This window comes from Felis catus, chromosome C1 (genome assembly GCF_018350175.1).
Source record: "Felis catus isolate Fca126 chromosome C1, F.catus_Fca126_mat1.0, whole genome shotgun sequence".
Classification (NCBI taxonomy): domain Eukaryota; kingdom Metazoa; phylum Chordata; class Mammalia; order Carnivora; family Felidae; genus Felis; species Felis catus.
In genome coordinates this window covers 205,718,741-205,742,356 of record NC_058375.1, presented here as the reverse complement: position 1 = coordinate 205,742,356, position 23,616 = coordinate 205,718,741, and positions in this window count along the sequence as shown.

Genomic DNA, 23,616 nt, shown 5'->3' with positions numbered 1-23,616 from the left:
AAGTGAAAGGTAGGATTCGGATGTGTGTTTGAAAATAATACATACGAAACCAATGTATCCTTTTCCCCTTTCGTTTATTTTTCCTGGGGAGGCGGGGGGAAGAAGTCAAGCCCGCAGGTTACTCTAAGATTAAAACTTGTTTGGGTTAAAGTTGGAATGAGTTTATATTTGTATTCACGGTGTAAGTGCATTTCAGTTTGTTTTAGAAATGAGTTCACTTCTCAGGGCACATCGGGTTTGGGGACGAATCGTCCGTGATCAAGTTGCCAGGACTGAGCAAGTGGGGAAGTCAACCGCTTAGCAAGGAGGAAATGAACAGGACACTGGTCTCAGGCTGAAGCTACCCTTTTGTGTTCTTGAGAAAGGCTACGGCGTGGATCAGGAGAACGGGAATGTCGCATCTCTCAGGGTTTTTCAACTCATGGAAAGAAAACTGGAAAGCGAAGTAAAAAATGTTACAGAGGAGAAAAAAAATCCAAAATCCAAACCATATGACAATGCCTATTTCTTCTTTCCTTTGTCCTGTTGTTTTACTCTTTCCTGGCGTTAACTGTCTTTTTGGGTTATAGTTCTTCCAAGAAAGCCATTTCAAAGAAAGATCTTTACCGGGGAGTTCAATGAGAGTAAGCACTGGAACAAGAATGTGACCCGTCCATGGCAGAAAAGTATTACTTTGAAGATGAAATCATCCTTTGAACACTAAAACAAGGGTACAGTGCTAAATGCTTATAGAAGGCTCCTATCTCGGGGAGGGGGGAACAAGACACCTTATTTAGCCAAATCCAGCTTGATAAGCCAAAATGATTGTCTAAAGGCAGATGATGTCTGAAGCAGAAGAAAAAAGACCAACTTTCTGAAAACCTGACTTATTTGCAAAAGAACTTTCCCACAACAGCATAACTTACAACGATTTTTTTCTTCCTTTATAAGTTGGTACTAAACACACCACTGATTTATCGTGGCACATCAGAAATGGAATTTTTGGATTGTGTTCTTTTAAATCATGGGCAGAGGAAGAAGAAAACCGTTAAAATCGGGAATGGTGAATCGTTTGAAGGAATTTGTCACTTATGATATTATCTGGCCCTAAGGACCACGGGTTTTCCTTTCATGGTGAAATTAACTCTGGGAGTATATGCAGTATAGCAGGACATGTTTTATCCTTCCTTATGAACTAATACCACTGAATATGGAAATATATCAATTCCCTCCTCACACCCCCTCCACTGGATTGAGTTCATATGCAATGGGAAAATTATTAGCACAACATCTGCAGAACATAATTACGGTGCTGTTTTATATCCTTTTACTGGAAAGCTAGGAGTTGAAAGCTGACATTTTCCTTTCCATGACTTGAAAACATTCATAAATCTCATAACGCGAGTGTCTGTCTGATTTTCATTGGTGGCCGTTAATGGTCATTTATGTCCACAAATGATTGCTATGAATGTAGTAAAAAAGTGTATTTTTATTTTTTTTTAATTTTTTTTTCAACGTTTATTTATTTTTGGGACAGAGAGAGACAGAGCATGAACGGGGGAGGGGCAGAGAGAGAGGGAGACACAGAATCGGAAACAGGCTCCAGGCTCTGAGCCATCAGCCCAGAGCCTGACGCGGGGCTCGAACTCACGGACCGCAAGATCGTGACCTGGCTGAAGTCGGACGCTTAACCGACTGCGCCACCCAGGCGCCCCAAAAAGCGTATTTTTAATACTGCTTAAGTCAACCCAAAGGCGCAGTATATTTAATGTGTATTTATTTACAATGTATCAGCTTGTCTAACTCTTTTTGTCAACAGTTTCTTTGACATTATAGACTAGTTTAGAGACCGTCTGTGTTTGTTTTGAATATGAGAATTTTCTCTCTTTTTTAAAAATAGTTTATTTATTTATTTGGGGGGGGGAGAGCACGAGTGGGGAGGGTCAGAGAGAGAGAGAGAGGGAGAGAGAGAGAATCCCAAGCAAGGTCCGCACTCTCAGTGCAAAGCCTGATACAGGGCTCGAACCCATGAACCGTGAGGTCATGACCTGAGCTGAAATCAAGAGTCCGATGCTTACCAGACTGAGCCACCCAGGTGCCCCTTGAATATCAGAATTTTCAGTGGCACTCTCAAAGTGGCTTTAAGAACAATAACACCATCTACATTAGCAAACTTCACTCTGCAAAACTTAGTAGTAAATAAGAATGGTTCCCACTACCTATGAAAGCATCACAATTATTGTGCTGTGGCCAACTTACATCACTATGCTACATATTCATTAACGGGATGTCTAGTTTATGACAGACACCGCTCTAAAATGTATAGATCTGTGCGGTGCCTGGGTGGCTCAGTTGGTTGAACGTCCAACTTCGGCTCAGGTCATGATCTTGGGGTTCGTGAGTTCGAGCCCCACACGGGGCTCGCTGCTGTCAGCCTGTGAGTGCAGAGCATACTTCGGATCCTCTGTGCCCCTCCCTCTCTGCACTCTCTCTTTTAAAAAATAAATAAAACATTAAAAAAAATAAAATGTATGCATGTGCAAAACAAAGAGCTTACCTTCATGGACCTTAAATCCAGATGGAGGAAACAGACCATAAATAAATGCCAGGCCAACTTGTAATGGCAAGGAGAAAACCAAAGCAGGGTAAAAGGTTTGATTTGGGGGTGCTGTTTTTTTTTTTAATTTATTTTTTATTTATTTTTTTTTTTAGAATTTTTTTTTTAACGTTTATTTATTTTGGAGACAGAGAGAGACAGAGCATGAACGGGGGAGGGTCAGAGAGAGAGGGAGACACAGAACCTGAAACAGGCTCCAGGCTCCGAGCTGTCAGCACAGAGCCCGACGCGGGGCTCGAACTCACGGACCGTGAGATCATGACCTGAGCCGAAGTCGGACGCTTAACCGACTGAGCCACCCAGGCACCCCGGGGGTGCTGTTTTAGGGCGGGGCTTAAACCCAGTATGTCCAGGCAGGTGATATTTGAGCAGACTTGAATGATAGGAGTTAGTTACATGATGATCTGGGGAAAGAAGATGCTGGGCAGAGAGATCAGAAAGCGTGTAGGCAGTGTGGAAGGAAGAGTCTGGCATATTGGAGGAATAATTCCGCTGTGGTAGGGGGGTGGTGGAGGGGAGGGAGTGGTGAGCACAAGTCCGGGAGAGTGGGAAAGGTCCAGATCGCACAAGGCCTCACTGGTCACATTAAGCATGTTGGATTTTATTTTAAGCATGAAGGGAAGACACTGGAGGGTTTTGGCTTTTGTTTTTAAAAGATCGCTCCGGGGGCGCCTGGGTGGCGCAGTCGGTTAAGCGTCCGACTTCAGCCAGGTCACGATCTCGCGGTCCGTGAGTTCGAGCCCCGCGTCGGGCTCTGGGCTGACGGCTCGGAGCCTGGAGCCTGTTTCCGATTCTGTGTCTCCCTCTGTCTCTGCCCCTCCCCCGTTCATGCTCTGTCTCTCTCTGTCCCAAAAATAAATAAAAACGTTGAAAAAAAAATAAATAAAAGATCGCTCCGGCTGCTGTCTGAAAAATAGACTCAGGGGAAGCAAGAGTGGAGTCAGGGAGATCAGCCAGGAAGCTACTGAAATGGTCCAGGTGAGAAATGACGTGTCTGGGACCCATGGCTGCTCATACAGCTGTGCAAGTTGTGCACAAGGTAGAATTCTCCAACGCAGCTCTGCTCGGTCCTTCCTCTGTGGACCGGTTCTATTCACGCTCCACGGCGCGGTTTTGTTTAATCTTAGTGCAGACTTGAGCCGTATGTGATCAAGACATTGCAATCATCCACATCAGTAAGAGGTGTTATTTTAGATCATGAAATTGTCATTCATTCTTTTAGTGCAATAGCGGTAAATGGGTTGGATCTCTGGTATGTTGTAATTTAAATATTCAGCTTTCAGGGGCACTTGGGTGACTCGGTTAAGCGTCCGACTTTGGCTCAGGTTGTGATCTCGCGGTTCGGTGAGTTCTAGCCCTGCGTCCGGGCTCTGTGCGGACGGCTCAGAACCTGGAGCCTGCTTCTGATTCTGTGTCTCCCCCCTCTCTCTCTGTGCTCCCTCACTCGTGCTCTGTCTCTCTCTCAAAAATAAATAAAAACATTAAAAAAATATTCAGCTTTAAGATGTGCTGAACTCATTTAGGGGAGGGAGAAATAAAATAGAAGGATAAAACTAGGATAGGTAGTGATAGCAAAAATAGCCAAGTGCTAATTTAGGAGAAAAGTCCCCAATGAATTCCTTAAATCATTGCTATTGCAGAAAGAGAAAAAAAAATCCCCAGAACATCAGACAGCAGTGTGTAGATGGGTGCTTACACTTTGAAATCACAGCATAACGATTTTATTAGCACAAATCAAATTCCCAGAGAAAAGTGACAATGAAAGCTAACTTTTATCAAATGTTTCCTTTGTGCTGGGCATTAAGTTAGCAGTGCACTGGCATTATTTTATTTAACCAGCACCAGGATTTAGGAGGGAGATATTACCCTACCCAACTTTACTGAGTCAAAGAGAGATTAAGAAATTTGTCAGCTGTCACACTGATGGTAAGTCAAGGTGAACTTGAGTTTGAATCCATATTTGTTTGAATCACAAGCTCATTTTTTTTTTTTCCTTACCGTTAGTTACAGGGCCTTAGGCCTAGCTCATTAGGACTTCCTGGAGACAGGAAGCTTAGCATGGGTCCAGAGAAGGGCTGATGAGTGACCAGGATAACTAACCTCCACCTTTGGCATTGTGGTCCCTACATTTGCTCCTCCTACTGGGGACATGTTCCAGAGGCTGTGGCAATGATATGGCGGTGACCCACAAGTGGGCGTAGGAAAACTGTATGGACAGGGACCTTATAGGGAGTTAGTAAAACACGTAATTAATTTTTTTTTGTAACGTGGGTTTTAAGCTTGACATTGTCCACTTGTTTAGCCTATTGAGAATGAACAAACAAGAAAAGGGGAATGCTCGCGTATTTACGGCACGATCTTCTTTTTTTTTTATTTTTAAATTTTTAAATTTTTAAATTTTTTTCAATATATGAAATTTATTGTCAAATTGGTTTCCATACAACACCCAGTGCTCATCCCAAAATGTACGGCACGATCTTCTAAATCTTTTTCTTTTTAGACTTCAAGTTTCTGTATGTAAGGAAACCACAGGTTCTGTGGTCAATAATCGCGTCTTTTAAGAAGCCAAGCTCACAGGTGGATGAATTATCTGTGTGGTGCACTTGCTGGTTGCATTGTTAGTTACCTTGTTAATGGACCCCACAGCACCATTTCCTCCTTCTTCCTTCCTGGCAGAAAACTTTGATGTTACTCAGGTATTCGGTCGACCCCGTGCTGCTGTGTATCTGGGGGGAGGCTGCCCCAGCCCAGGGTGGGCGTGACTGGTCTAAGGGGAAATCACATTCCTCTCGATCAGGATTTGTTTAAAATTGGGCACGTGACTTCATGCGGGGACGTCTACAAGCTGGTTTCCGGGAAAAGTTTGCCTCCAAAAAAAGTCAAAAGAAAAGACAGACGCTTTTTCTCCTGATGTTGTTTCACCATGTGATGTTTGGTTTTCACGTGCCCATTTGGAGCCAACCTTGGGAGCGTCTGATATGAGCAGAAGGCGGCAGAGAACCTGGGTGCCTCTTGACATGGTTGGTCTGCGGAATAACCAACGCTGAAGCTTTATTTAGCTCAGACTTGCTGTGATGTGAGACATTACAGATCCTTTTCGCTTAAGCCACTTTGAGTTTGGTTCTGTTGCTTTGAACCAAATAACATTCCCAATGATATAACCTGCTCTTAGTACCGCTGAACCAAAGTTTTGATACAGCTTTATTGCATCACCCATATGGCTGCTTGGGTAATATTAGAAAGTATACACATTTTTTTTTTTTTTTTTGACCTCAATTACTCCAAATGAAAAAGGGTTTCTTAGCTGGAAATGCTATCACTGGAGATTACTTTTTTCAACTTGCCTCTGCTGGGAATATACTGTTTGGAATTGGAAGAAGCCTGTTCATTCTTTCTCGTCCACATATCCTTTATTGAAATTGCCCACTTGATAGGGCCCTACTAAAAGGGGTGGACTTGCCTGGCCATGTTTTTATAGATGACCTTGTACTTTCTAGCTGCAACTTAATTGAAGAGACTGGACAATTGCCTCAGTGGGACTAATCATATTTCTATCCTGGGATTTTTCTTAAGCTTTAAACTTCAAGATAAAATACAGATATAAAAGAAATACAAAACAAATGCATAGATTGGTGAATAATAATAATAAGGGAAACCCCTTCTCCCCACCAGATCAAGTAACAGAACTTTGTCGGCCAACTGGGAAGCCCCATTTACTCAGCCCCAACAGAGGTCATGACGTTTATAATTATCACTTCATTGAGCCTCTTTCTTATATTATCACTAAACCGTCCAGTTTTAATATTTAGTTTTTTTAAGTTTATTTGAGAAACAGAGAGAGAGCACATGAGCAGGGAGGGGCAGGGAGAGAGGGAGAGAGAGAATCGGAAGCAGGCTCCTAGCTGTCAGCATGGAGCCTAATGTGGGGCTTGAACTCCCATAACTGTGAGATCATGACCTGAGCCGAAACCTGTCCCTAAACTGTCTAGTTTTAGACACTATGGTTTAGTCTTGCCCATTTTTAATAAGCTGTAGAGGTCTCGCGGATCGGTAAGTGCCTTCTATCATACAGGGTGCTATTTAGAGTGGAGACCGTGGGGTCCCCCCAGTTGCCCCTCAGGACTGAGGCTCTCATACATCCATCCGCCAGGGGGACCGTGGAGGACACTCATAGGCTGGCCCTTTCTCTTTGTGTCCATACCTTTGTATAATCCTCTTCCACTGAATGCAGATAGGACTTATGGCTTGCTTCTAACCAGTAAAATATGGTGACAGTGATGGAATGTCTCTTCTGGGATTGTTACATTACGTAAGGCTGTGTATCGTCAGCAGCCCACTCACGGCAGAGCATCTTACTGCTGGTTTTATGAAGTCAGGGACTATTCCGGGGAAGCCCACATGGCAAGGAACTGTGGGTGGCTGCTAGGTCATTTACTCCTTTCCTGGGGACAGTCTGCTTCTGATGACTGGTTGAGCAGAGCCTGATTCAGCCTCCCTCTGTCAGTTTGAATACGTGGGAGAGGGCACCCAGCTCCCTTATTTCCTGTGTTATCAGCTAACCAAGTGGTAGCTCAGTCGCCCCTCTGCCCAGTCCGGCTTCTCTCTCTTTCTCACAGATGTTGTTTCTCAGTTCACTCCCCAAGAAACCTTCTGCATGCAAATCTGTCTCAGAGTCTGTTTCCAGGGAATCTCTTAAACCCTGTCTTTTCCTTGCAGTTTATCTTTTGTACACTCCAGGCTGTGTGACCTGTAAAGTCTCTCTCCATGTGGATTTTGCTGATTGAAACTCCTGGTACAGTTTAGTGTGTTCCTCTGTCCTTTGTTTTTCCTGTGAGTTACTAGCTGGAGGCGGGGGATGGATCAGACTCGGGGGATGGGATCATCAGTTCAGTAATGGAAGTGGGCCTGGAGGGGGCATCAACCATGCCTGCTGTAATCCCTACCTGGCTTCACATGCGTGTATATGTATACAGACGCATGTATTATGTGTTTGTGCATATATATATGTGTATATATTTGTGGGTATGTGTGCATATATGTATATATGTGTGTATATATGTGTATGTATATATTATATCTGTGTGTATATATATTTGTGTGTATGTGTCCGTATATGTATATGTGTATATATGTGTATATATGTGTATATATATGTGTATATACATGTGTGTATACAGTGTGTGTATATATTATATATGTGTATATATGTGTGTGTATATACACGTATATATATGTGTATATATGTGTATGTATATATTATATCTGTGTGTATATATATTTGTGTGTATGTGTGCATATATGTATATGTGTATATATGTGTATATATGTGTATATATGTGTATATATATGTGTATATACACATGTGTGTATACAGTGTGTGTATATATTATATATGTGTATATATGTGTGTGTATATACACATGTATATATATGTATGCATATACGTGTGTATATATGTGTGTGTACATATATGTGTATATGTGTAGGTATACATATGTGTGTATGTGTGTATATGTATATAATGTGTGTATATATGTGTATGTATATATATGTGTGTATATATGCATGTGTATATATCTGTGTGTGTATATGTGTATGTGTGTTTATATATATGTATGTATATATGTATGTATATGTATGTGTACATATACATGTGTATATATGTGTACATATATGTGTGTATGTATGTGTATGTATATTTGTGTGTATATGTGTTTATACATGTGTGTATATATGTGTGTGTATGTGTATGTATATATATGTGTATGTGTGGGTATATATATGTGTATATGTGTGTATATATGTGTATGTGTATATATATGTATGTGTATATATATGCATGTGTATATATGCATGTATATATATGTGTGTGTGTGTATGTATATGTATATATATGTGTGTATATGTATGTGTGTATATATGTGTATGTGTGTATATATATACATATATTTATCTCTACATTCTATGTACATGGAACACACATACAGGTTTGCAGGTATTTCTATGCATCCATGTACAAATATATATTTACAATGCATGTATATTATGCATTAATATATTTGTATGTTTATAAATATATGCCTTTTAATTTTGTTGCTTTCCCATCCCACTTTTGGTCTATTTAGACAAAGCTGGGCAATAGGTGGGCGTCAGGTACAGACTTGAAGAAGGAACAAGGCCGAGGTTTGACTGCAGGGAGCAGGGTCTGGAGACTCCAGTGACTTCTCCTAGGAAGATGCTCCTGTAAGAACTGGTACTTTTCTGGCTGGGAGTGGATTGTGGGTGGGGGTTTTCCCAAGAGATGAGGGGACAGAGTGGTTCCTTAGGAAGGTATAGCCCCTCTACCAGCGATTCTGGAACCAAGTGGGCATGAAGTGGTCATTTATACTCATAGGTCACTTGTAAGTCAAGCTTTCTTTAAGAGGCAATTGCTTGTTTTGGAAATTTGTGGCATCTCATATTTTGAGGCTTAAAATGAAAGATATTCTTTGGGTTGTGGTGTGGGGTAAATGTGAGGGCAGCAGGAGCAGCTGAGTGATGGAGTAATTAATGTCTCAAGGTCAATTTCATCTTTAAGATTTGTGGTTCTGTGGTTTTCTCTTTGATTTTTTTCTTTCTGTAGTAAAACTTGTTAAAGAAGTGATGGAGATATATGGACCCTTTTATGAGGATTTCAAGTCAATGAAAAGCACCATTGAGTCTTTTGATGGTTTACATTATTCAGTTCAAATGTGTATTTTAAGTTTTTGTGGTGAGAAATTACACTTATTTGCCTTTTTAAAGAGATGTTTATGGATGCTTGTGACATCTTAAGCCCTCTAAAGCTGTTTTAATATTTGGGTATATTAATAAATTATCTATAACTTACTGTATATGGAATTTGATGTTCCCTATCCGAATGGGTGAAAAGAAAAAAAAACAGGCAAAGGCATTGCTTTTTTCATTTTCTACTTTTAAGAATTGTCAAAACCTCTTTGTTTCCTTTCCCTGAGTGGACCCTGCAGGCAGGCAGTGTAGGGTAATTTTAGAACTGGGTGATACATAGGAGGCCCAAACTGGGGAGGTCATGACCTATGGCTTCTATAAGTAAAGAGTTTCTATTTTGGGAGAGCACTGTTTGTGATGTTCCCTGATTATCTGCAGATCTGACAGCGCTGGGTGTTGCAATTGGCCTCCAGCCTCATTTTCCTACTGGGTTCCTCGAGATAAAAGACCCAAGCAGGGTGCATCTGACACTGCTTTTCTCTTTTTGTACTTGTGCATTCTTGTTTCTCCCATATTCTGACACGTCTTAGGATATTTTGTTAATATGCATATGTATATTCCCTTTTCACTCCTGAAAATTTTTCTTTTCTTCTTTCTTTCTTCCTTCCTTCTTTTCTTCTTTCTTTCCTTCTTCCTTCCTTCCTTCTTTTCTTCTTTCTTTCTCTCTTTCCTTCCTTCCTCCCTCCCTTCCTCCCTCCCTTCCTTTTCTTTCTTTCTTTCTTTCTTTCTTTCTTTCTTTCTTTCTTTCTCTTTCTTTCCTCCTTCCTTCCTTTTCTTCTTTCTTTCTCTCTTTCTTTTTTTCCTTCTTTCCTCTTTCCCTTCCTTCATCCCTCCCTTCCTTTTCTTTCTTTCTTTCTTTCTTTCTTTCTTTCTTTCTTTCTTTCTTCCTTTCTTCTTCTTCTTTTGCCATTTGACGCAGACCTGACTTTTGCATTTCCGGAGAGAATGTTGTTTGAATCATAAGGATCTGAATAAAGGGCATGCTCTCTGTAATTTCTTTTCCTGTACAGGTTCCTTAGCTCTGGAGTTTTAACGTTTGAAACTGCTGGGCAAGAGCAGAAGTCAATAGACTTTTAGTGTTTGAAGCTAGTTGAAATTATTAACTTCCGTCATTTAAGAAACGTTAACAGCCAGAATGCTTTAATCCAGCATGAAATAGGTAGAGTGTGCACTTTTAAGGGCTCTTGGAAAGAGGTGACATTTTAAACAAGTGAACTAGCTTAGAAGATGGTAGCTTCCAGAATCTCAGGAGAGGTTCCAAGAAGTTAACTTTTAATCATGTGATATGAAATAACTTCTTCCCAAAGAATGGGTCCATTTAGGCAACAGGATGGCCCTCTTTCCCACGACCAGAGAACACTACACAATGTTTCTGATCACATGGCTTTATAAATACATTTCACAGTTAAGTGTGTGGGACTGGGATTGGGTGAGTAACATTTTCTTGTTTAAAACTGTCAAGGCAAAGAACTCTTTTTCCCCTGTGGTTTAAGAAGTGTTCTGAGACACCAATATATTCCCTCTTCTCAAATCGAATGTGCTCATCAGGGAAGCACTTGGAGTTCACAGGAACCAGCTGTTGGGACTAAAAAGTCACAAGTTAGAATCTCTAATGCAGGGATTGGCAAACATTTTTATGTAAAAGGCCAGAGAATAATATTTATTATTTAAATTTATTTTTTGTAGGTTAAGAGGCAATATTGAAGATACTATGTAGGTACTTACACAACAAGAGAAAATACTTTTCACAATGTTTTCATTGGCAAAGTTAAAAAAATAATAATGATCACTGTGTACAATTTTTGTAATGCAGGTCTACTAATGAGAAGAATGTTTTTGGGGGAGGGATAATGTTGCACTTAATTTGGATTCAAAGTTACTTGTCTGTCATCAAAGCAATTGTGAATGTGCATCTGAAAAGCCACTCTTAGCTGGTGGGCCACAGGCAAACAGGTGGCAGAGGGGATTTGACTTGCAGGCCATGTGCTAGCAGAACTCATACTTTTTCTTTTCCTTTTCAAATGTTTATTTAAATTTTAAAGTTAGTTAATGTCAAGTGCAATATTGGTTTCAAGAGTAGAGCTCAGTGACTCAGTTCTTAACATGTGACACCCAGTGCTCATCACAATAAGTGCCCTCCTTAATACCCATCACCCATCTAGCCCACCCCCTACCCACCTCCCTCCATCAACCCCCCAGTGTTTTCTCTGTTGGTAAGGGTCTCTTATGGTTTGTTTCCCCCTCTCTTTTTCCTTTGTTTCCTCCCCCTCATATGTTCATTTGTTTTGTTCTCAAATTCCACATATGAGTGAAATCATATGACATTTGTTTTTCTCTGACTTATTTCACTTAGCATAATACACTCTAGCTCCACCCATGTCACTGCAAATGGCAAGATTTCATTCTTTTTGATGGCCCGGTAATATCCCATGGTATATATACACCACACATCCTCTATCCATTCATTAGTCAGTGGGCATTTGGGCTATTTCCATAATTTGGCTATTATAGATAGTGTTGCTAAGAACATTAGGGTGAATGTACCCCTTTGAATCTATATTTTTGCGTCCTTTGGGTAAATACCTAGTAGTGCCATTGCTGGATGCTAAGGCAGTTCTATTTTTACCTTTTTGAGGAACCTCCATACTGTTTTCCAGAGTGGCTGCACCAGTTTGCGTTCCCACCAACAGTGCAAGAGGGTTGCCCTTTCTAGGAGAACCCATACTAACCACTGCTCTCTGGGTGCTGTCTCTGGGTTTATTTCTGCTGCCTGAGGGGACATAACAAAAGTAGAGAAATATGCATGTTCAAGGATGTGTATGTATAAAGCAAAAGTAGCACTTTATCTCCCACGTGTTTTAAGTTTTTGTATTTATTTTGAGAGAGGGAGAGAGAGAGAGCACATGCCCATGCGGGGGAGGGGAAGAGAGAGAGAGAGAATCCCAAGCAGGCTCCCCATTGTCAGTTCAGAGCCTGACGAGGGGCTCGATCTCACGAACTGTGAGATCAAAACCAAGAGTCGACTGCTTAAGGCTGCTTAACCCACTGAGCCACCCAGGTGCCCCTCCCACTTTTTTTTTTTTTTTAATTTAAGAAGTATGGCTCTCTCTGCATGTACTCACAGTGGTAGATTCTAGCTTCCTTTCTTTTCCGATGAGTGGGTCAGTCCCAGGATGCCATTCTGCTAAGTGTGGCCTCTGGCTATCGGGAATTCTAAGTATGTTTCTTAATGTTTTAAACCAGCTGCCACATGTCAGGTGGTGGGGAGGGAGTGGGGAGGAGGGGTAACCGGTCCCACAGTTGGGAACTTGCATTTGAATGGACTGCTAACATTTGCTGGGCATTTGCCAGTGAGCCATGACCAGGCTGAGCACTCCATGCTTATCAGCCAATTTAGTTCCCACACTAACCCCTTGATATTCTATTTTTGTCCTCATTTTATTTATTTTTTATTTAAAAGAATTTTTTTATTTTATTTTTATTTATTTATTTAAAAAAAATTTTTTTAACGTTTATTTATTTTTGAGACAGAGAGAGACAGAGCATGAACAGGGGAGGAGCAGAGAGAGAGGGAGACACAGAATCTGAAACAGGCTCCAGGCTCTGAGCTGTCAGCACAGAGCCCGACGCCGGGCTCGAACTCACGGACCGCGAGATCATGACCTGAGCCGAAGTCGGCCGCTTAACCGACCGAGCCACCCAGGTGCCCCTGAAAGAATTTTTTTAAATGTTTATTTATGTTTGAGAGAGACAGACAGAGCAGGAGCAGGAGAGGGGCAGAGAGAGGGGAGACACAGAATCCGAAGCAGGCTCCAGGCTCTGAGCCGTCAGCACAGGGCCCGATGCGGGGCTCGAACTCACGAACCGTGAGATCGTGACCTGAGCTGAAGTCAGACACTTAACCGACTGAGCCACCCAGGCGCCCCTATCCTCATTTTATATATTGGAAGTAGAATTCTAGATAATAGCAGAAGATAGCTGGGTCCTTACTATGTGCAAGACTCGGTTCTCAGTGTTTTACAGGAATCGTCTCATTTAACTGTAACCTAATGCAGTGGTACCATTGTCCTCACTTTGTAGATGTGAAAACTGAGGCATAAAGACGTAAACAGCTGCCTGGAGTTGCTCAGTTGGTAAGAGGCAGCATGGGGCTTCAAACCCAGGCAGCCTCGGGGCACAGGCACTTAACGTTCCGCTGTTTTTGCGAAAGTATGTATTACTTACCCGAGATTTGGCCCAACTGAGATTTGAATTTCAGGTGTCTGACTCTAGGACGTCTCTCAATCACTGTCTTACCCAACAGTCCCCCATGTTCTGCTTTGTTACTGGGATCGATCCCTCATTCGTGAACGAGGTGGTTCCAGGAGGAAGGCTGTGGGGCCCATTCATCCTGCGGATCAAAGCAACAGGCAGGGGGACAGAGCCCTGTTTTCACACCGGTTCCCAATCCACAGAGGGGAGGGAGTCGCACAGGATGGGTGTGCTCTGTGGGTCAGGACTTTGAATGAGGGAGGCCGGCTGATCTGCTTATTTCCTCCTTGATCCGGGCAACTCACTTATCTTTTTTTAATCCTCAACTTCCTTATCTGTAAAACACAGCTAACACAACTTCCCTGGAAGGGAATTTAACGAGAAGAGGCTTTAAAATGTTCTTGTCTTCTGTGACACGTAGTTTTCTGTATCAGCCCGGCCAGGCTACGGCACCCAGTGATCTAATCAAACATTAATCGAGGTGGTGACGTTTTCTAGATACGGTTAATATCTACAATCGGTTGACTCTCCAGAAAGGAACTCATCCTTGCTGATGCGGGTGGGCTTCTTCCAATCTGTCGAAGGCCATAAGAGAAAAACCTGAGATTCCCCAAAGAAGGAATTCTACCTCAAGACTGTAGCCTAGAGATCCTGCCAGTGTCCAGCTTGCCCATGTGGCCTGCAGAGAAGATTCTGGAGGACTCTGATACTTTCTCAGCTAGGCACCTTCACCCATGGTCACCAAATAGTCGTAGCTATTGTGTCCTCCGCCCCATAGAAAATCTTTGGATCTTGGTGATACGAATAATTGAAGCAGCCACCTTTTACTTTCATTTGGTTTACACACTCGAGGCCCTGCAAACTCAAAGCACGTCTACCTCTGAATTTCATTCCAACTGCAAAATGTATTCGCAACACAATCTTCTCTGAGCGGCGCTGCTGTGGGAAAAGTACAGATACGGTTCCATCATCACAAAGCCTGGCTGATGCACTGATTAAAGGAAAATGGCATGGTGAATTGAAAGATGTTTTAACTACTATATCTAATTACAAAGAAGAACATGTTACCAAAATGTGAATGCGTCCTATAATAAAAAAAACAAGAGCAATTAACAATCAAACAGGCAACTGCTTTCTTGACAGACAGATGACACAGAGCAGGACTAACGAAAATGCAGGAAGGTTTTGCTTGACGAGGAAAGCTGAGATGGTCCTTCAAATTGTAAGGTAAGACCCAAGGAGCCTAAGACTTGGTGATTATAGGGCCAGGGAGGGACTCAGGCAGCACTGGAATGGCTGCTCTTGGTTCTGTATTACTGAAGCAAAGTCCTATTTATTTTCGGAATGGGGGGCCAACTTGTATTTTACCAGTTGGCAGAAATCTGGATGCAAAAGACACTCGTTTTCCTGCGTGTAATTCTACTCGGAGATAAAGGAGTACTTATCTTTTTAAAATGCCCACTGAGATATTTGTATTTCTTTACTGTACTATCCTTTAGATATTTTGTTTTATAGTCAGAATGTCCTAGTCTGACCTCCTGCCTATCCCATAGGGATCTGTGTGGTTAACGAAGTTAACATCCGTAAATTACCATGAGCTCCAAGGATGAAAAGTCCTGGAGAAGTGAAGAATTTCCTGATCAACCCAATTCTTTCCTCTTTCGGGCGGGAGTATGTAAGGCATTCTCTTTCTCTTGGCCATGCAGCTGTTATTGTCTCCAACGTTATTCTCAATAAGTCTGAGAATGGGCTACTGGGCTGATCATGACCAACCAAGGGGATGGGTCCTTGATACTCAGTCTTTGGTCTCAGGACACAGAATGTGCATCTGATGGCTCAGAGTCAGGCATGAATTTCTTGGCTGGAGGCCCTGGTCTGCAAACAATGGCATGCCTAAGAATCACCTCAAGAGCTTGCTAAAAGTGCAGAAACCTGGGCTGCACCTCCAGAGATGCTGAAATAGTAGTTCTGGGGTGAAATTCAGAAATTTTCATTTTTAACAAGAATTTTTAACAGGCAGGCAGTTTATAAACCACATTAAAAAATGGTTCTTTATTTTTGAGAGAGAAAGAGAGAGAGAGAGAGAGAGAGAGAGAGAGAGAGAGAGAGAAAGTAGGGGAGGGGCTGAGAGAGAGGGAGACACAGAATTTGAAGCAGGGTTCAGGCTCTGAGCTGTCAGCACAGAGCCCATCACAGGTTCGAACTCATAAACCACGAGATCGTGACCTGAGCTGAAGTCAGACGCTTAACCGACTGAGGCACCCAGGCGCCCCTCATAAGCCACATTTTAAGAAATACGCCTCTACGGCAGAGTAGAGGATCTACCTCTCCTTTTTTTTTTTTTAATTTTTTTTTAACGTTTATTTATTTTTGAGACAGAGAGAGACAGAGCATGAACGGGGGAGGGTCAGAGAGAGAGGGAGACACAGAATCTGAAACAGGCTCCGGGCTCTGAGCTGTCAGCACAGAGCCCGATGCAGGGCTCGAACTCACGGACTGAGAGATCATGACCCGAGCTGAAGTCGGACGCTCAACCGACTGAGCCACCCCAGCGCCCCATACCTCTCCTTTTTAAAAAATAAAATAAAACAAGAAAACCGGGCGCCTGGGTGGCTCAGTCAGTCAAGCGTTTGACTCTTGATTTGGGCTCAGGTCATGATCTCTCGGTTCGTAGATTTGAGCCCCGCATCGGGCTCTGCCCTGCTGGCGTGGAACCAGCCTGAGATTCTCTCTTTCTCTCTCTGCCCCTCTCCTGCATGCTCTCTCTCTCAAAAATAAATAAATAAACATTTAAAAACAAACAAAAATTACCCCCCCAACCCCTAGTGGTAAATGTATGCACATCTAGATGTAACATTTATTTATAAATAGATTTATTTATAAACGATCTAATGCTCTATTTTTTTTTTTTACGTACGCACATTCTGCACATTGTAAAACATAGGAGAATGGAAGTTAAACATTTCAGGATGCTCTCAAGAAGAAACATAATATTTTATAAATTTTAGAACTTTATTCATCCTTGTGTATACTCTTTGCTCTCACTAGAACATTATTAGCATATTTAACTCTTAGCTATCACTAGTTATATTTTAATAAGAGCAGTGTGATCAAACATGCTCCATTATTTTGAAAATATGGGTTAAATATATTATGAAGCAGGTATTTGACAATCTGTCTCAAAGTTCAGTTTATTTGGATCCTTGGTTATAACAGATTTCATAGCTGAAAAAAATGCCTTTCAGAGATGCATAAGTTCAAATGAAAGATGCACATCCATGGTGGGGTCTTCTAAACTGTGATACTTAAAAATTCTGTCAATCATTCATTTTTATTGAAATTTGGTAAATTTCCAGTCTCTGATGTTATTTAGCTATTTTCCCAAGTTAATCAGAATATGCTGGATTTTTATGCTTCTTTTAAAAAAATTTTTAAATTATGTTTATTTATTTTGAGAGAGAGAGAGAGAGAGAGCGATTAGGGGAGGGCAGAGAGAGAGGGAGACACAGAATCTGAAGCAGACTCCAGGCTCTGAGCTGTCAGCACTGAGCTCGATGTGGGGCTCGAATCCACAAACCGTGAGATCATGACCTGAGCTGAAGTCAGCCGCTTAACCAACAGAGCCACCCAGGTGCCTGTGATTTTTTAAATCCTGAAATTCCTCATTTAGATGTTTTGAAAACAGGTTGGAAAGTTCTTTTCCAGGTTTGAGTGCACAGATCTGAATTTTTATAGTGACATACATTCTTTTTCTTCCACAAGATCGTGTAACAATGACAATATTTCTAAGCTTTGATTTTCAGGTGCCTGAAATTCATAGCTTGAACCATTTTCTAAAAACAATATTATTTTTCGGTTATTATTAAACTATCACCTCAATTTGGAGGGGATAAGTGAAATTTAAATATACGGGCAGAGATAAAGAGACGTAAATACAGATACGTAGAGATATCTGATATAGATCTGCGACATAGCATACCACTGAGAACGACCAGTCCTTACAGAAAATGTTGGCAAATTTGGAACACGTGTGTTGTAGTAAAAGAAAAATATGTCACTCTTTTTTTAAGTTGAGAAACTTTCAAGATTATAAGTGATGGCCGGGGAACCTCCGTGTTACAAAACTTTTCCTGATCCCTCCATCTGATGACAAAGCACGATGAACATTTTGTTACAGGAAAGTCTTATTTTTTGGAAAACTAAGGACTCCAATGGCCTCCTGAAGAAATCTGTGCGCTTCTGGCTTTCACTTCTTTGTTGCAATAGCTCTGAGCCGGGTAGGAGTTTCAAGTGCAAGGGTATCTCTGTAATCTTAGCCCAGAATTGTTTGTGCCAGACAAATACTTTTTGGCTCTCGTTATCATGCAAGAAACCTCCTAAGTGACTTCAAAACATTTTCCATTAAGGTTCAGAGAAATTTTGTAAAGCCCTGACTGTTCTGTGGCTTTAAAAATTGCTGGAAAAAAAAAAAATCACAGTTTGGATTTCATGTTCCTGATGCTTATAAGGTTTTAAATGCCCGGCTTATCATGATGACTTAAAACCCCTCCTTGTATAATATCTCAGGACACATCATACACACTTAGGGCGAGGTCATTGTCGGGTATAGTGGATAAAAACTCGTGCTTCCAATCTCATTTTTCCGGTCATCTTTTTGTCAGATATGATGAGATTGTCATGGTTTTTACTACTGTGACACCAAAGAGCATGCATTAGGGACAGGAGAAGTCTCAGCTTTGCCTTTAAAAAGAAAGTTGTTCTGTTGTACCTCCATTATTTGTATTATCTTCAAAGCATGGTTTCCCTGCTGGACTCTTTTTTTTTTTTTTAAGTGTATTTATTTATTTATTTATTTATTCAGCGCAGAACCCGGTGCAGGACTGGAACTCATGAACCGTGAGATCATGACCCGACCTGAAACTTAGAGTCAGACACCCATCTGACCGAGCCCCCCGGGCGCCCCATTGCCATACTCTTTCTAATTCACTTGTTCATTTTGTTATTTGTTTTAGTTAAAATCAGGTAACACCACTCTTAAAACAGGTTAGCCTGGCACATGTAAACTGCAGAATTTTCTAGGATGCAATGCTAGAAAGCTGTGACTGTCAATCAGGCTCTTCCCTTAGGTCACGCCAGGGACTAAGGAGCACGCCAGGGACAGTCAGAGTGAGGGCACAGGGGCCAACCCATACCTTAAATATGAAGAAAGTGTAACCTGTCTTCTTTATTGTTACAAAATACAAATAGAATCTGAAATTGTCTTCCTCCGCCCCCAAATCACTTCGAGCATCCCCTGGGGTGTGTGCTATGCCTCTTTAGAGGGTAGCCAGGAAACGGGCTCACACATACAGGACATTTGGAGGCAGGAAGTCCAACCCTCACCCTCTAGATCCATCCCTGGGGCCGTGAGGCCATACTGAGGCACATAGTATAAAGCACTATCCTCACTCCACATCTGCCCTGAGAGTTTATATTTACATTGATTTAACTGTGATTTCAAGATAACGTATCAAAAACAAGGACGAAATGGCTGTTAAAGCTTCAATACAGAGGGCACTTTACATGCCCTTCATCTTTCTCAAACATACAGACCAAGAATGTGGAATCACATGTCTTGGCCACCGCACTGTCCCACGGCTCAGAGCGAGCGCCAGCAGGCATCAGGTAAATATGTGTTGATTGAACTCACGGATGAATAAATAAGCCGCACACTTCTGGCCTCGCGTTATTTTCTTACTGTTTGGTTTTCCTTTGCCCTGTTATCTTGCGTTTTTATTTCTTCTGGCGTTTTATTTCCTTTGCACTGTTAACTTGTGTATTTCATGCGTATTTGTAAGCTGCTTTGAATCGAGTAGTACTAAGATGATTTATGTTATTATAATTACAGATATTCTTTATTGAGTGCTTATGTGCTATGGGGTGCTATTTGTTTTTGCTAAGTACTCCACAGACACCTACTTAATTCTCACATAACCCCACAACGTAGGAATGACTACTTCCACTCTAGCACCAATGAGTTACTTGGAAAAGTTAAGTGACTTGCGTAAAATCACCTTGGGATTAGGTGGAAATTCTGCGATTTTAATTCTGATTTACCTTTTCCCAGAATTTGTGTTCTTTGTGCTTATAGCTGATCACTGAAACATTGTGGGGTGTGCAGATAAAAGAGGAAGACTTTTTTTTATGGCTTTGCAGATGTATTTTATGGTTTGCTAATTGTATAAGTTTTCTTGGATTCATGATTCTGAAGTGTCCTTGAAGATTTTATCTGCACTGGGGCCAAGTTGCATAGGCCACATCTTATATAGGCTACCTAGATGATATTTGGCCTGATATTGTCACTTGAAATTTTATGCATCTGTGAAAACAGATCATTTAGTTTTTTGAAAGGAAATACTGCAAAATCAGTCCTGGTTACATCGTTAGTATCTTCACCATGTGGGAAAACAAAAATTTGTCCTTAATTTGTGAATCAAATGGTGATTCCATAGACCTAACAGGAAGCAATCAGAAAGCTGGGCCATTCAGAAGAATGTAATCTAGTATTGGGGCACCTGGGTGGCTCAGTAGGTTGAGCATCTGACTTTAGCTTAGGTCATGATCTCACAGTTCATGGGTTCAAGTCCCGCATCGGGGTCGCTGCTGTCCTCACAGAGCTTGCTCTGGATGCTCTGTCCCCGTCTCTCTCTGCCCCACCCCCACTCATGCTCGCTCTCTCTCTCTCTCCCAAAAAAAGAATATTTTATTTTTTATTTTTTTAATGTTCATTATTTTTGAGAGAGAGAGAGCACAAGTGGGGAAGGAGCAGAGAGAGAGGGGACACAGCAGGCTCCAGGCTCTGAGGGGTCTGCATAGAACCCATGAACCGTGAGGTCATGACCTGAGCTGAAGTCCGATGCTTAACTGACTGAGCCACCCAGACGCCCAATGAATAAACATTAAAAAAAAAAAAAAAAGAACGTAATATACTATTTTGTCTGGGGGGTCTCTATATCAGACACGCTTAGTTGGATATTCCAAATTTGAGTGTGAACAATATTTTTCAGCTTCTGAGCATGACCTTTTATTAATGGGATCGTTTTCAATGCGACAAGAGCTTCATGCAAAGGATTCGTCTTTTTCTCTCGCAAGCACCTGCCATTCATCCCAATGTTCCTCAGTATAGATAACTTCCTTCTCATTTTGGAAAAAAGAGCCTTAGGTCTCTTCTTTACCCTTCCCCACCTCCTCAAAATGTGAAATCATCTATAAGCTTTAAGAGTCATTGTGGAAATTACTCACCCTTGCAGAATTTCATGGTGATGAGCACAGCCACATTCTGGCTACATTAAGTGTGCGTGAATGACCACAACCCCTCTGCTCCACTCATTGGGCACCTTCCAGGATTGCTGTGTGTCATTAGCACATCAGCTGTCACAGTCTTCCTTAATCTCCATCCAGGCCCAGGTGATTTCAAGGCATTACTCTGCGTTTGGTTTTTAGATAAAACACTAAAGACAACTTTGTAATCTCTCTGATAGGTTCTGTAGGGTTTAAAAATGAAAACGAAGTGGTTTTTGATTGTGTACGAGTGTTTACAAACATGTAGGGGACTCCAAGGGCGGTATCACGGATGCAACTTGAAAACTAAAGCTGTTTGACTTGTCCCTCGTTTCCGTACTGGATTTCTTGTTGGGGTGCATGGGATCCCCAAACCTGTAAATTGAGGCAAAGTTGAAAAAGAAATAAAGTTACCTAATTCTCGATACAAAACAGTGGGAGTGGTAAGAAGGAGCAAGTGTTCTAGGAACATGTCCTCTGTGAAATTTGCTTGAGGCTGAAACCATTCTCACTTGCTTTAAAGAGTTAAGGACTTGAAATAGCACTGTTTTCCTATGTTAAGATTCATGTGACTTATCACATGAAAAGAAGAAAGGAGAGAGATGCATTTTGTTGGGGAACGCCCTGTTTCCCTCATTGTTCCTTAAAAAACATTTTCAGATGACTAGAGGGGCAAAGGGACATACACAGAAATGGTTAAATTCTGACTTGGAATTCCGTGGGAATTAGCAGTCTGTCGACCAAGGCCCTGGCCTAAAATGTCATGGTTGGCCCATGACTTCCTATGGGGCTGCTATTGATGGCCAGTTTCTTGTTTTTCTTTCTTCGATGCGTACATATGCCCAGAGGCTATTTGTAATGGGAGAATTTTAAGAAATTCATAAATTTGAAACACCCCACACATACAAAATTCTTTCTGAATGTGTCAGCTTAACGTTCTTTTCCCAAATTCACATAAAATAAAGCCACATAATAGCCATGTCTTTGCAATAGTCTATCTTAACATTTAATTTTTATTGGTCTTTAACTACAATGCTAGGTAACACGAAGAGAGCAATATAAATCAGCCGTCTGAGTTTAAATGGCCAAAAGTTACCTTTTGATGTTTGTGTCTTTTAAATAAACGCACCTCACGTTTAATTTCAAAACAAACATAGTCTAAAAAATAATACAAATTTGCCTGCCTTGACATGTACATTTTACAAAGTGTTTATACAGTACGAATTAACTTGCTTTGTATATAGAAGAAATGCAGATTCTTTAAAGGGCAAGCATCTGATCTTTAGGAACGGAGTTCATTGAGGTTAAATTGTGCTCAGGGAGTTTAAGGTAAAAAAGAAAGAAAAAGGAGATTATACCTCTCCTTATGGCAGGAAGAAGCTCATTTCCAGGGTAGAAACTTCTGAAACCCATAAAATACGTTCCAGATTCAAGACTTGATGAGTTCATGCATCATATCTGGACACTTCACTCCTGCTATAGACAAAGTCTTGGGACCAGTTCCCTTTCACTTACTGAGAGGGATAAAAATGCCCAAAGTGTATGCGAGAGACAAAATTTAAAAATTAAAGTAACTGTAATTCTGTTTTGTTTAACACGAATGCTCTCCTTTTATGCGCCCGACGGTTCAGACATCGAGACCCCAAAACTCAAATGTGTGACGAAACCAGAAACAGAGCACCGATGAATATCAGTTAAGACCTAAGAAAGCATTCATTAAAATTTAAGAAGAAGGTAAAAATACCTGAACCAGAGGTTCCTAAGCTTTTTTTGTGTCGTGGACCCTTGGGCACTCTGGTAAATGGACCCTGTCTCAGAATACTGTTTCTACATGCAAAAGAGCAAAATACATAGGATTTCAAAAAACCCCAATTATATTGAAATATAATGTTGATCAAAATATGTGAAAAAAATACCACCCATCCAAATTTGTGAAATCATAATACCTGTGTCTATTAATGCATCAAATAACAAGAGTTAGCAAGAGGTTTAATAACTGTCACGTTGAAGTAGGAATGAGCATAAGTGATACTTTGAGATCTTTACAAAGTTATAATGTGATATGAAAATATTTACGATTTCTACTGCTGGCAAGGTCACAGAAACTGCTAAGAATACTATAGTTTGTTGAAGGAAACATGAGATTTCAGTTAGACATTAGTGAAAATGAATGTATAATTCGTTTCCATTCAACTTCACGGACCTCCCTGAGATCTATTGGAAGAGTCCCTTAAGGATCCGTGGACCCCGGGTTACAAAGCCTTGCTCCAAATATAAGACATATGCCCTTGACCACGAATGTATTGTTTCATGGGCTTGGCTTTGGTCAAGATTTAGCTTAATATTTTGGTCATCTTAGCAAACGTGGAGAGTTCATCATCACATAAGCATTTATTCCAAGGACGTAAAAAACAAACAAACAAAAAAAAACAACTGCCAAATGGTTTATTTGTTTGGGTTGAGGTTGTTTCTTTAGACGTGCAGGGACATCTGTCCTTTTTAAAGGCCCAGACCCCATTTAAAGTTTATTCCATTTTGCCCATAATTACATTCTGTCAAAGAACACCATTTCATTTTTCTTCTATTTTGAACTTTTAATGTGAACGCGTCTGTTCAAGTAAGGTGTTGCAAACTCTTCAAGGGAAGGAATATATCTTTTTTTTTTTTTTTGTATTTAGAAAATT